General features: G+C 39.5%; 1 protein-coding gene across 9 annotated transcripts in view; it reads right to left on the bottom strand.

Moving 5' to 3' along the window:
- The window catches only part of Pik3c2g (phosphatidylinositol-4-phosphate 3-kinase catalytic subunit type 2 gamma), a 340,028-nt gene that overhangs the window by 44,885 nt on the left and 281,079 nt on the right, over nucleotides 1-14,064 (bottom strand). The gene's annotated exons all lie outside the window — the stretch shown is intronic.

Genomic DNA, 14,064 nt, shown 5'->3' with positions numbered 1-14,064 from the left:
GTGTGGTAGTGCCTGTCTAGGCCAGCCAGGTCAGCCTTCTCTCTTTCTGTTCAACTGTCTTTCAAACCTCCATCAGGAAATTTTTAGCTTTTACTTCCAAGTCTGACCTCTCTGCTGATAACTTTGTCTCCACTATTAAAACTGCCATCGATTCTACGGACACACACAATTACAATCCTTTCTTCTTGTTACAATGGAAGAAATGGCTGCTTTTTCATCTTACAGGCTAAATCATGTCACTCCCACAGATCCACACACTGACCTGGTAAGTCTGAGAGCCACAGAAAGAGATCTGATTGGGAAATGATGTCAACTGGGATACAATTAGTTATACAGTGTGATGGACTGAATAAGCATTGCCCCCATAGCGCATGTATTTGGATACTTGGTCCCCACTTGATGGAACTGTTTGGGAAGGATTAGGAGGTGGGGCCTTTGTTGGAGGAGGTTTGGCACAGGAAGTGGGCTTTAAGGTTTCAAAAGCCCACTCCATTCCTGGTTAGATCTTTCTCTGCTTCTTGCTGTGGATCAGATGTGACCTCTCAGCTATCGGTCCAGAATCATGCCTGCTTGCCTGCTGCCATGGTAATCATGAGTCCCAGTAAACATTTTCTTTTCTAAGTTGCCTTGGTCATGGTGTCTCTTCACAGCAATAGAAAAGTAAGTAGAGCATCTAGGATGAGACCCTCTAGTCTGATATTATTGGTACTCTTATAAAAAGGGATGGCATGGATATTACAAAGAGGAAACTACAAACAGACCCTGGGTGATGCTGGCAGAGATTCTTCTGCTAGGTTATGAAAAAGAACCACTGCTGTTGACATAATGGTTTTAGACCCCAACTGATAAAGTGTTCAGACAACATATTTCTGCTCTTCATGCACCAGTGATGTGATACTTTTTTTTTTTTACAGCAGCCACGCCTCTAAGTCATGCCCTTAAGTCACGCCCTTAGATCTTATCTTTAAATCACACCTTAGGTCACGCCCTTAAGTCTCGGCTCTAAATCACACCTTTAAGTCTCACACACCCAAGGGAAAATCCTGGGTATCTAAAACAAGATGTTATCAGAGTGTGCTCAGCTGTTGTAGGCTATTGTGTGATATTGTCGGCTCCCCACAGAGAAGCGTACAGTGCTGGACCCTTTGCCAACTGCCTTCCTCTGTTTTTTTAATTCTCCATATTGGAACCCAATCCACTCTTTATCTCTTTACCTTCTTTTCTTTTTTATCTGTGTTAAGTATCATCAACCAGAAAGCCATACAATGCATACTCATGCATATAGAACACCCGTGACTGATGTTCTGCCTGACACAGTGAGCCTAGGGGAGGACTCACACTGGGTCCTCTTCAGTTTCTACTCATGTTATGGTCAGTCACTTGCAGGTTTTTCCCAACTTGCTTCTAAAACATACTCCCCCGTTGTGGATAGCCCTGGTCTTGTATTTTGATGCTAATTCTGCTTTCCTGAGAGGGGCTGCAGATGAGGAGTGAATCAGTATACAGGTAACTTCTTGTGAACCTTCTGCCCACCTTAATCTGTAAAATAAAGGCTAGATCCAGGGATTGGGAAGTAGAAGAGGAGGTGGAGCAAAAAAGTTTGAGGGAGAGAAAAAAGAGGGAGAGAGAGGAGAACGAGAGAGAAGAGGAGGGGAGGCAAGATGGTTGCAGATGTCACCCTCCTATCTCTATCAGTCTTAGCTAGTTATTCATATCAAGGTTATGTAATTGAGATAACAATTCTAATTGTGTGGGCATCTTGTGGATTGAGAATTTGCTAATATATAAATCCACGGGTTAGTCTTAAGCATTAAGAGTCTTATTTCTACCAAGTACTGAGAGGATGATGGTTATTATCTGGGGTTTATCTGAGCACTGTTAGGGTGGCAGAGTTGGCCCAGGACCCATGCCTAGAACCATGGTCACCATGGAGCTGACCATTGGAGGCAGCACCACCCTTTCCTGGGTCCTGAGCTGGTGCTATTGGCTAGCTGGTGCTGCCTTTAGTGAGGAAATTTAGAGTGGGAACATGGTGGCCAGGCTGAGAGCTAGCCAGAACTATTTTTCTAATACCTGCTGACACACTCTTTACTTCTAATGATCATTATATCAAAAGGGTGACTGAAAATCCACACCTGTGTTTCCATCTGGACTGGTGTTGCTCTCCAAGGGTATGGCTGCATTTACTTGGGTGACTATACAGTAGCAGGTTTCCAGGACCTGTGATGCCTCCACACATAGCATGGCTCTCCATTTTGTTCATGAAACATCTATGATGTGTTTACTAAAATTATTTCTTATTTATTGGAAATCCAAATAAAATTTGGTGGCCTGTGTATCATCTAGTTTGCTGCAAATAAATAATTAGTGTTTAGTATTCCAACCAGAATTAAAAAGAGTCCAATGACATGGCAGTATAAACACAGAGAAATAATTAACTAGTGGTGGCATTTCAGAAACTAACAGAAAAGACATCTTGCTTAATATAGAAGTTTATTATCCTCTGGATAATAAGTTCAATCAACCTGTATTTGTAATCTACAAGGTACTTGAAAAGTATGTGGCCTATTTTTGGTTATTTCAATGACTTGAGAGTTCAACTAATAATCAATGATCATTTGTCCTAAACTATCTTGTATACTCTTTTGTTATGTGGGCTGGGATATAACTCCATGCACCAGTGCTTGCCTACCAGGAGCAAGGCCCTGGATCTTCAGCATAAAAAACAGGATCCCCGAACAATCAAACAAAAAGTAAAAGGAGGTTGTTCTTCAGTGTGTTCTTATTGGGAAATGCTTTCTGAGGCAAGAGCCCTGAATTTAATTTTTCCATTCTAGAAACAGAGAGGGTTGGTCATTAATTGGAATCAGCAATATAGGCAGTAAGTCGGGGCTCACTTTCATGGCTGTGACATGTTCTATAGAAGAACAGATTCCATACAGAGGGTACATGAGGCATGGCCAAAAAAAAGCTTTTAGGAGATTCTAGAACATCCTAGTCAATTGGGTAAGCCTAAAGCTCGTGTTACCTCCCGTGGATTTTCAGGAGAATAAATCAAAATTATTTCTGTTTGGAATTATGACAAGGCATGTAGACTGAAGGAAAATGAATGCACAGAAGTAACTCCTGGAGAATGAAGTTAGAGAAATGCTTCAGAAGCTCAACCTATATTTTTCTTCTGGGCATTCCATTCTACCCCTCTGGAAGGTCCAGAGATGATAGTTGTTCTCTCTCCCATCTTCTTTAGAGCCCTGGTCCTGAATGAGATGAAGGTGTCCTCGTGTCTCTTTGCTCTTGTAATGTCTATTCTTTTGTGAGGTGTCATGCCTTGAACACAGTGTCTATACAACAATGTTCTGTGTCCCTTGCTGTTACACTTCCCTATAGATCTGTGGTGCATTGGACATCATTTTTAAAAAGACATTTATCCTTATGTAGTTTTGTTTACTTCCTAGTACTATTGTCTTATCACATATTTAAATACTCCTACAGATCATAATACATATTTAAACGTTCATATAACTCACCCTTCAACATCCTATGCTCTTTGTTCTTGTTTCCTTCACTTTCAATGATCTTGTCTTGTGTTTCAATCTATCAGTCACTCTTGTTCTGGTTTTGACCAGTGATCAAAACTCTTCCATTATCACAAATATATATATATATATATATATATATATATATATATATATATCCCCCCAGCATGGGTTTCCTGATTTGTGAAATAGAACCCATCTCGCAACACAATATGTCAGGGTAGTCACTTGTGCCCTTTCTTCTGTTACATAGACAGACTAGCTCTAATTTGTGAACAATTGGAACACCAGATCCCTTGTCCTTCTACTCAAGGTCATCCTCTGTTTTCTGCCTGAGTAGTCTTTCTTTCTCTTTATTTCACTTCTTAAATGAATTTTTTTATTGGATATTTTATTTATTTACAGTAAGATGTCATTCCCTTTTCCCATTTCCCCTCCCTAGAACTCCCTATACTATATATACCTCCTCTTCATTTATGCTTTTCTACCATTTTGATTACATACATGTGATAAGGTCCTTTCTAGGTTGAGGGTATAGCAATATAATAGATGCAAATAGTCAAGGAACAAGCAATACAATAAACACAAATAGTCAAAGAAAAAGCAAGGCATTAAACCCAGTTATATGAACATGCCCATGATCACTGTTTCTAAAGGCTTATCAGGATGAGCAAAGTATCTGATCATACTTCCCTATCCTAGCCCAAGGTCATTTTCATGTCTGAAGCCTACTTCCTTGTTCTATCCTAAAATTTAGAATCTTGTCTGAAATTACTTCTCTGTTCTGGCCTAATATTTAGATTCCTGTCTGAGATTACTTCTTTGTTGTAGCCTATGATTTAGACTTCTACCTGAAATTACTTCTCTGTTCTAGTCTAATGACAGATTCCTGCTTGAAGCCTACTTCCTTGACTTGGCCAATGTCATATTCCTGTCAAGCAGCACCTTTCCTTGTCCTTGGCACATGTCGGCTTCTTGTCAAGCATCCCCAAAGGCTCTCCACCCCTCTCCCTTTTTTATTTTGTTAAAAGACTGAGCCTGTCTTAGGTCATTCCGACAAGAATGCCTTCCTTACCCATCATGGAATATGCATCATCAAAGGCAATGCACTTCTGTCTTAGATTAGTAAGGCTCTGTGCAGAATCTTACCCATCCTTGGCTTGCCAGCCTGTTAATTTAATAACTTTGTCTAGGGGTTCATTTTCATGTTTAAGCCATGTACTTTGGCTGACAACATGTTGATGTTGTTAAAGATAAGCTTTAACATGATGGGCAGGAATAAAAATATCCCCAGGACAAGAAGAGCTAGCCTGATCAAGCTATATATGCCATTCCTGAGGTTTGTCAAAAATGGAAATACTGAGCCCAGGCCATGGATAATTTTATCGGTATTATCTGCAGCATCAAAGGTCAGCAGAGCAGCATTCTTTAAATTCATAATCTCATTATGCAAAGTTAATACACCCAGAGAGGTGTTAGGATTATGCCAAATATCCTACAGGTGTCTTTAAACTTTTTTCTAATTATAATGACAGTCATTGTGAATTTCAAAAGTAACACTACTCAAATAATATTTGTCATGACACTTGGAATGGCTCCTAACTCTTGAACCCTGAACCCCCTTCAGATAATTTGAATGGGGTATAGAACATCATTCATTGTTCCAGATACCTATATAAATCCTTTTGTATACTCAATACATTAGTAACATTTTTGCTAGAGGGTTAACAAAAATAGATGTCTTAACTCGTTGTGTCAATGCTATTGCAGAAGCAGTGGTGCTAGCTATTAATGGAATTAAAGCTGTTATAGCATCAATAATCAAAACTGCGACCCTCTTGCTTCTGCTTAAAGCCTACCTCACTTCTCCCAGCACTTTGAAGCTTTTTTTCAGAGAATCAAGGTTTTCTAATACTCAGGGCAGTGAGACAAAAGCTGGTTGATACATGTAACAGACATGCCAGGTTTCAATGCACTAACATATTTGGAAATTATATAGTCAATGCAACTTACAATAAATGCTGTAGAAGAGACAAACCCAATTTTAGCTTGACAATGAAAAGAGCCTTTAAACATGTACTAACCCTTGTTTGAAATCCAGATCCTGTCCCAACATTATCTCTTGCTATCCTAACATCATGGCAAGCTATATCTAGCTTCCAAGTATGTTCCTGATAAAGTCCAGATTTAGTCTTCCAAAAGTAGACTCTTATTTTCCATATTGGATTGATTTCTAGACCAGTACATGATTGAGTTTTTATAGCTGGGCACCTTTAAGAAGAATACAAAAGACATAGTTTCTCTTTTTGATTCTCTATCCCACAAGGTCTAAAAACTTGAGGCAAGGCAGCTTGTCCCATCTGGGATATAGTCAAGCAAAGGTGGTCAGGAACATATGTCCAATACAGCTCCCAGTCACCCTTGTCAGGACACTAAGTAAGCTCACAGGTTGGCATCATTCTTTGTCTCAGCAACAGTATGTCTTACCAATCTTTTTAAAGTTCCTTGGGCCTCTTCCACAATACCTTGTCCTTGAGGATTATACAAAATCTCTGTAATAGATTGTGGACAAAAGTCTTGACTGCTCAACTACAATTGCCAGACCCATTATCTGTTTATTTTTTTAATTGGAAATTTCATTTATTTACCTTTCAATGTTATCTCCTCTCCCATTCCCCACAAAATGCCTTACCCCATCCCCCTCCTCCTATTACTATGAGGGTGTGCTCCCATCATCTTCCCATTCCTGCTTCCCTGCTGTTGAATTCCCTAACACTAGGGAATCCAAACTTTCAGGCACCAAGGCCATCTACTTCCACTGATGCCTGGCAAGACCACCCTCAACTACCTATACAGGTGAAGCCTTGAGTCCCTTCCTTTGTGTTCTCAGGCTGGAGATTTTAGAGTGGCTACTCCAGCTTGTTTCTTAGGACCATTTTCTTGAAAAATTGTTTTCCAGCCTTTTACTCTAAGGTAGAGTCTGTCTTTGTCACTGAGGTGGGTTTCCTGTATGCAGCAAAATGCTGGGTCCTCCTGTTTACGTATCCAGTCAATTAGCCTATGTCTTTTAATTGGGGAATTGAGTCCATTGATGTTAAGAGATATTAAGAAACAGTGATTGTTGCTTCCTGTTATTTTCATTATTAGAGATGGAATTATCTTTTTGTGGCTATCTTCTTTTGGATTCGTTGGAAGAAGATTACTTTCTTGCTCTTTCTACGGTTTAATTGCCTTCCTTGTATTGGAGCTTTCCTGCTATTTTCCTTTGTAATGCTGGGTTTGTGGAAAGACTAGACAAGAAAGTTTATGTAAATTTAGTTTTGTCATGGAATATCTTAGTTTCTCCATCTATGGTAATTGAGAGTTTTGCTGGGTATAGTAGCCTAGGCTGGCATTTGTGTTCTCTTAGGGTCTGTATGACATCTGTTCAGCATCTGCTCACTTTTATAGTATCTGATGAGAAGTCTGGTGTAATTCTGATAGGTCTGCCTTTATATGTTACTTGGCCTTTTTCCCTTACTGCATTTAATATCTTTCTTTCTTTTGTGCATTTGGTGTTTCAATTATCATGTGACAGGAGAAATTTCTTTTCTGGTCTAGTCTATTTGGCATTCTATAGGCTTCTTGTATGTTTATGGGCATCTCGTTCTTTAGGTTAGGGAAGTTTTCTTCTATAATTTTGTTGAAGATATTTATTGGCCCTTTAAGTTGGAAATCTTCACCCTCATCTATACCTTAGGTTTGGTCTTCTCATTGTGTCCTGGATTTCCTGGATGTTTTGTGTTAAGAACTTTTGCATTTTACTTTTTCTTTGACAGTTGTGTCAATATCTTCTGCACCTGAGATTCTCTCTTCTATCTCTTGTATTCTGTTGGTGATGCTTGCATCTATGACTCTTGGTTTCTTTCCTAGGTTTTCTATTTCCAGGGTAGTCTCCCTTTGTGATTTCTTTATTATTTCTACTTCCCTTTTTATGTCCTGGGTGGTTTTGTTCAATTCTTTCACCTGTTTGGTTTTGTTCTCTTGTAATTCTTTAAGAGACTTTTGTGTTTCCTCTTTAAGGGCTTCTACCTGTTTACCTGTGTTCTCAAATTCTTTGAGAGTGTTATTTATGTCCTTCTTAAAGTCCTCTATCATCATCATTAGAAGTGATTTTAAATCTAAATCTTGCTTTCCTAGTGATATGAGGAATTCAGGACTTTCTAGTGTAGGAGAACTACGTTCTAATGATGCCAAGTACCCTGGGTTGCTGATGCTTATGTTCTTGAGCTTGCCTTTTGCCATCTCCTTAGTGCTACCTGCCCTGTCCCTGACTGGAGCCTGTCTTTCCTATTATCTTGGTTGTATCAGAACTGTGTGGGGTGGGTGTTGTTACTGGGGTTAGAGCTGGGGCCCAAGATCTGCTCAGTACTCAGGCACAGACAGGAAGGAACCGGTGCTCTGGGCCAGGAGTGAATCCTGGGTCCTAGTAGCTCCCAGTTACTCCCTGTTTGTGGTGGGTGTTGCTGTCTCCTTACCTAATATACTGCCTAGGTTAGAGCTCTTGGGAGGCCTGCTTCCTCTAGGTTTTGTGAGACTGGGGGCAGAGCTGCCACCGAGGATCTGCTCAGTGCTCAGGCCCAGACCGTAATTTTTTTTTTTTTAAAGTAGCATGCACATGTGCTGTAAATAAATTTAATAATGAAAATTAGTGACTTAACATTTTTACGTATTCTTTCTCTAGGTTTAGAGAAAGTCTGCTTCAAAGTTGTTTTCTACTTTATATCTCAAATCTCTCTTCATTTTTACTTGAACTAGGTGGGTTTCTGTAAAAGTCCTAACAAACTTTAATGATATGCTTCTTCTGCATCAGCTTTTTGAGATCACAGATGTGAGCTAGTTCCTCTTGTTGACTCTCTAAATTTGAGCAGCTAGCCATTGCCTCATTTGCATCCTCGTCCCTTGTTGGATTCCTGGCCCTCTGTTCTCTAGGGACCAGCTGATCTGTCTCCCTCAGCTTTCTTTGCTCAGGTGACCTTATCTCCCCAATCTTTAAAACTGATGGGCTGCCTGGTCTGCTTTTCCAACTATGTCTCTTTTAAATTCCATTTCTCAGTGTACTTAGGATTACTTAATTTCTTCCAGTGTATATTTTTGGCAATCAGTTATTTGGGGACCGTTCCAATGTGTATATTTTTAGCCAAATATTCTTCCTTAATGTATCTAAACCTTTGCTTAGTATTTTTTGGAAGTCTCAAAGACAACTCGAAAATATGACAACTCAAAAATGTGTTTAGATTCAGGCTTTGGCCTCCCACTCAAGCCCAGTGACAGGTCTGATATCCTCTTTTCTCACATACTCAGCCAATTTGAACTCATGTGACCAGAAAAATATCTTTGTGTCTGGCTAGCATCCTGGTTTGTCAGCTTTTGAACAGTAATGTATAGACATTTAAGCATGTAGGACATTCTTCCTATGTATCTGGTGGACAAATAAAAAATGGACATGATTTGTCTTGGGCTATCTAAAGTTCCTAGTTGTTTCATTGGGTGATATGAAACTATACACACACACACACACACACACACACACACACACACACACGCTGTTTGGTAGCTTCTAATATAACTAATGGGAAATTTTAATTCCCATTATGCTTTTAAATGAAAAATGAGGACAATGAAAACCAAACATGAAATCCAATGGGTCAATATTAAATTAAAATCTCCATCAGAGTATGTTTTGTTAAACTTAGAATCCTCATTCATAATATGTTTACCAATTACATTAACTGGTATGTAATTTAAAATGATTGACTTTTTTTTTTAAGAGAGCTGATCAATTCAGAACCTAAGTGTTTTTCCTATGCCATATTATCAAAGGCTGAACAGAGTTAAAATACATGCACAGGCCAGAATGAATGGACTATAAAAGCGAGATCCATTTTTCTCTTTCTTTACAAAAGCAAATTAAGTGTTCCCATTTATTAGCTAGCCAGCCAACTTCTAGCGTTGGCTGCAAGATTTAGTGACTTAAAACAATAAGCTAAATCTATTTCTCTCAAATGCCGTGGAGTGCTGTAAAATACACAAACTGAAAAAAAAATTCCCATAAGACTTCTAAATCAAAGCTGAGCAGTAATTGTGTTTTATTGCATTCTTCATAAAGTAACATGTCAGCATGTCCAGTTTCTCGCCTAGCTCAGCCCACTGTGTTCATGTTAGAGTTGCATGCAAGTTTAACACCGTGAAGAACTCCGAATTTCTGAGGAACCCTTTGTAATTTGGCTCTAGGATGTCATCAATGCTTCACCAGACTGTGAAGAATCATCTTGGTTTTACTGATGGTGCACACATGACATTTATCTTGCCTGCAGTGTAAGCTCAGCGAGCGCCAAACAAGAGAGCAGCGTGGTGACAAACACGCCATTAACATCTGGGTTTAGCAGTGGGGAGCAGGAAACATATGTTCTCTATTAAGACAGGATTTATCCGCTTGGCTTTATTTTGACATTGGATTTCTGCTTTAAAAAATAAACCAAAAAACATTGCCTAAACCTTAAGTGATATCATTCCCTGTTTGCAGGGACATCCAGAAATGAGCAACAGTCCTGAGAATTGGGAGTGGTCCCAGTGCACATGGCAGGCTGGGAGATGCTGCATGCATGGTCTGTGAATCTCAGCTGAACTCTGAAAGGGACATGTATCCAGTCACTTGCTGTAATTTTTTTTTTAAATCGCAAGGTTCACATTACTCTTTCTAAAGATTGTTGCTTCATTCACAGCACAATTCCATCAAAACAGAACAAAATTTAAAGAAGCAAAAGAATTCTCATTAGCGCCAATGCCGTGCTTGTCCAAAACTATAAACACTGAAAGGAATCTCAGTCTGGGGATGTGAGCAAGAGTGAGCCAACAGAAGCCAGGCAAGGATTTTACCAGGATGCCTAAACACAACCCCAATCTTTTTAGAAGTGATGGGTAGTGTGTGATAGTGCTTTCCATTAGTGCTTGCTTCATTTACCAACAAACTCTCTTTCTAAGTGATGGACAGACAGACAGACAGACAGATAGACAGACAGACAGATGAGTAAGTAGGTAGATAGAGCTTAGATATCTTAAGGTATCTGTCCCACTATGTAGACTGTTTTAATATGTTTCAATTAACATTCCCTACTCCCAGGGAGCAGGTGCTCTTCTGACACAACTGATTCTTGACCTCAAAGTGTCCTCCAACTGAAAACAGCACAGTTCACAGGCCAGGATACACAATAATAAATGATTTTACGATTATATTCAAGTTGTAATTTCTTTTTTCTCTCCCAAAGTCTTTTCATTTTATATCATGCATTATTTATGCTCTCATCTATATAACCACTCTATTATAAGCCTATTTAATATATCTCACATTATTTTAACTTATGCAGATTACTCCAGAAACAAACTAAAGCTCTGACTGTAGAATGTTACAAACAGTAGGTGATCAAAAAAAATTCAAAGTTCCAGGGTCGGCAGTTTCTTTAGGAGTATAGCCACTGATGAGTTAGGATACATAATCTATCGCCATGTTCACATAAGGACCACCAATTAAAATCAGTGGACAAAACGTGGGAGAAGGACTTACAGGGAGCAAGAAAGGTTTTAGTTCAAGAGAATGGGATAAGAGGGTAATGGGTCAGGAAGAGATCAAAATGCATTATGTACGTGTATGCAATTGTCAAGTAAAAATCTTACAGCTATGCATAGTGATGCAATGTATTTGAAAGAGCTGTAAATTTAGCACATAACTAAAACTGAGCACATATTTTAGTTTGCATGCATAATGGGACTATCTTTAATTTTCCTGTGCTGCCACGTGACAAGCTACGGTGCAAAACGGTGTTTCTGGAAGGCTTTTGCTAGGATCAAAGATAAAGACTATTCTGCCCAAGAGTCCTCAGAACAAACAGTTTATATCCCTTCATGTCTCTTGTTTTATTACCGAGAAGAAAGAATCGTGATCCCAGAAATTTCTCTAACCTGCTTATGTCACTTAAAATAATAAAAATAAGTGATTTTATAAATTTTATAATTTTTATAAAATTTAATGTCTGTGTCTCAAAATTAGCTTCCTTCATTTACATTAGGAAAGGGAACAATCAGTAATACAGACCGAAATCTGTCAAAGTATTATGATTTCTGTTACAAATACTAGTGTAACTTTTGAAGTTTACTAGTGTTTTGTTTAATCTATCAAATTTCATTTCCCAATCATAAACGGATTTAGGGAAATGTGCTGGTTAATCTTGGGTGACAACCTGATGGGACTCAGGGTCACTTAGAAGACACACCTCTGCACTTGTCATTGAGGATGCTTTCAGAGAGATTTAACACAAATGGACAGATCCATGCTAACTGTGCATGGCACTATCCCATAGGCTGAGGCTCCAGATCGAGTAAAAGAGATAAAGAGAGCTGACTGTGAGATTCGTGATGCTCTCCTTCTGGGCTGTGGATGCAGTGTGACCAGCAGCCTCAGGCTCCTGCTGCCTTTCCCCCACTCAGAGACAGAATCATGCACTTCACCATGGTGAACTTTACCCTCAAGCTGGGAACCAAACAAGTCCCTTTTCCTTTAAGTAGCTTTTGTTAATTACTTTTGCCATAACAATAGATAAAGAGAGACTACTGGGAGTTTCTACAAACATACATGTGCACAAACACATAGAGATCATTAACTGTTGCCTATGATGTGTAGCCTAAAGAATCTGGACACTGAAGCCAGACTGGCTAGCAATGTTATTCAGCTAGTGAGTGTGTGTGTGTGTGTGTGTGTGTGTGTGTGTGTGTGTGTGTGTATGCACATGCACACATGTGTGTAGGCCAAAGGTTGATGTAAAGAATCTTCCTCAATCCAGTTTCATCTTATTTCTTGAGGCAGGGTCTCTCATTGAACACAGAGCTTACAGATTCGATTAGATGTGTCTCAGGACTCAGACAGGACTAGCCTTTATTCCTGAGGTTGCACATTCATACCAATCCTGACTTTATGTGGACCCTGGGCATGTGAACCCCGTGGGGTTCCTTGATTGGTCAGCAAGAACTTTAGAGATTGAACTATCTTCTCAGATCTTGCTGTTTAGTACTTGATGACATTATTATGGCTCCATTACAAGACAGTTCCCAGAATGACACTCAAATTCCAAGTATGGAGAATGTATGGATTTACAAAGGTCTTTAGGAGACCATCAGCACCCAACACCATCCAACACCATCCAAAACCATCCATGTGTATGTCTGTGTGTGTGTGTGGTGTGATTACACCAGATTACTTTTACTTATGAGGTAAGCATTTCTGAGAATGAGATTCCCAAGGATACTTTAAAAAAAAATCTCTTCCTTATTCTGAAACACTGTTTGGACCACTAAATAATATTTTTGACACCTATGGTCAGAAAATACATATCAACAACAACAACAACAAAGCAACAACACCATACTTGTTGGGCTGGGCATGCAGCTCAGTGGCAGAGTGCTTGTCTGGCAGGTACAAGTCCCTGGGTTCGACCCAGCTCGGCACACATACACTTACTTTTTGATAAGTTCTAGAAAGTCACCGCTGGGATGCTCTGTTTACAAAGCATGTGTATTACGTTGGTGCTTTTGGACACATTAATCTAACAATCCCTGGTTGATTTGTGTAGTATAGAAAGGACAACTAAGTAAAGACATGCAGTTTATAGATCTTATAGAAAGTACCATCCTCTAAACGCTCATTGAGGATGGACATATCTGTCAGTGGGAGCGCAAAGCTGAGAACAGGTAAAGCCCTGGTCACCCTTAACACCCCCTAGAAATCAGCTAAGTTGCTGGAGTCATACTTGTTACCTGTTACTTTGAGCAAACAGCTACAATTTTAGGCTCCTCTAGTGATCATCTATCATGGAACAAGATGGAAATCTCCTCCTTAGAACTCCAGGGGCGCACTGCGGCACATGCTCTAGTTGGTATGTAGTTAGTGTCTTTGATTTCACTGTACGTCATGCTCAAGAAGACCAATCTCTCCTCCTTTTCCTTCTCTATGTTTTTTTTTTAACTCATTTTAATCTCAGGCTTTAATTCAAAAACACGATGTGATATCTAACATTCACAGAGATTTCCTATCCCTCAGTGCTAACCAGTAAAGATACGTAACAACACACAGTAAAACGGAAGCACCTGTCCTCAAGATTTCGTAGCATTGGTTTAATGTGTCCACCTGTGTCAATGTGACCAAAACGGACGGACACTGCAGGTCTCTGCTTGAAGCCTGTGCTTATATGTCCCATGTATCCATGAGAGTGAAGAATGCCAGGTGTTCATTAAGCCTTGCTCTGCTGAACCCACTTTGCGGACTTACCATCCCAATCAGGACCAGCTCCCTTGTCTTCTCTTATGATAACCCTCTGCTCATGTTTCTGCGTATCAACCCATAGGGGAAGTTTTACAGAACACAATCTGAGTGTCCTATTAACAACGTACTATTGAATACAGACACATCTTGTTATTTGTCCCATTGTGCCATAGTCAC

This window comes from Arvicanthis niloticus, chromosome 9 (assembly GCF_011762505.2).
Source record: "Arvicanthis niloticus isolate mArvNil1 chromosome 9, mArvNil1.pat.X, whole genome shotgun sequence".
NCBI classification, from domain to species: Eukaryota; Metazoa; Chordata; class Mammalia; order Rodentia; family Muridae; genus Arvicanthis; species Arvicanthis niloticus.
This window is presented reverse-complemented; position numbering and strand designations above follow the sequence as displayed.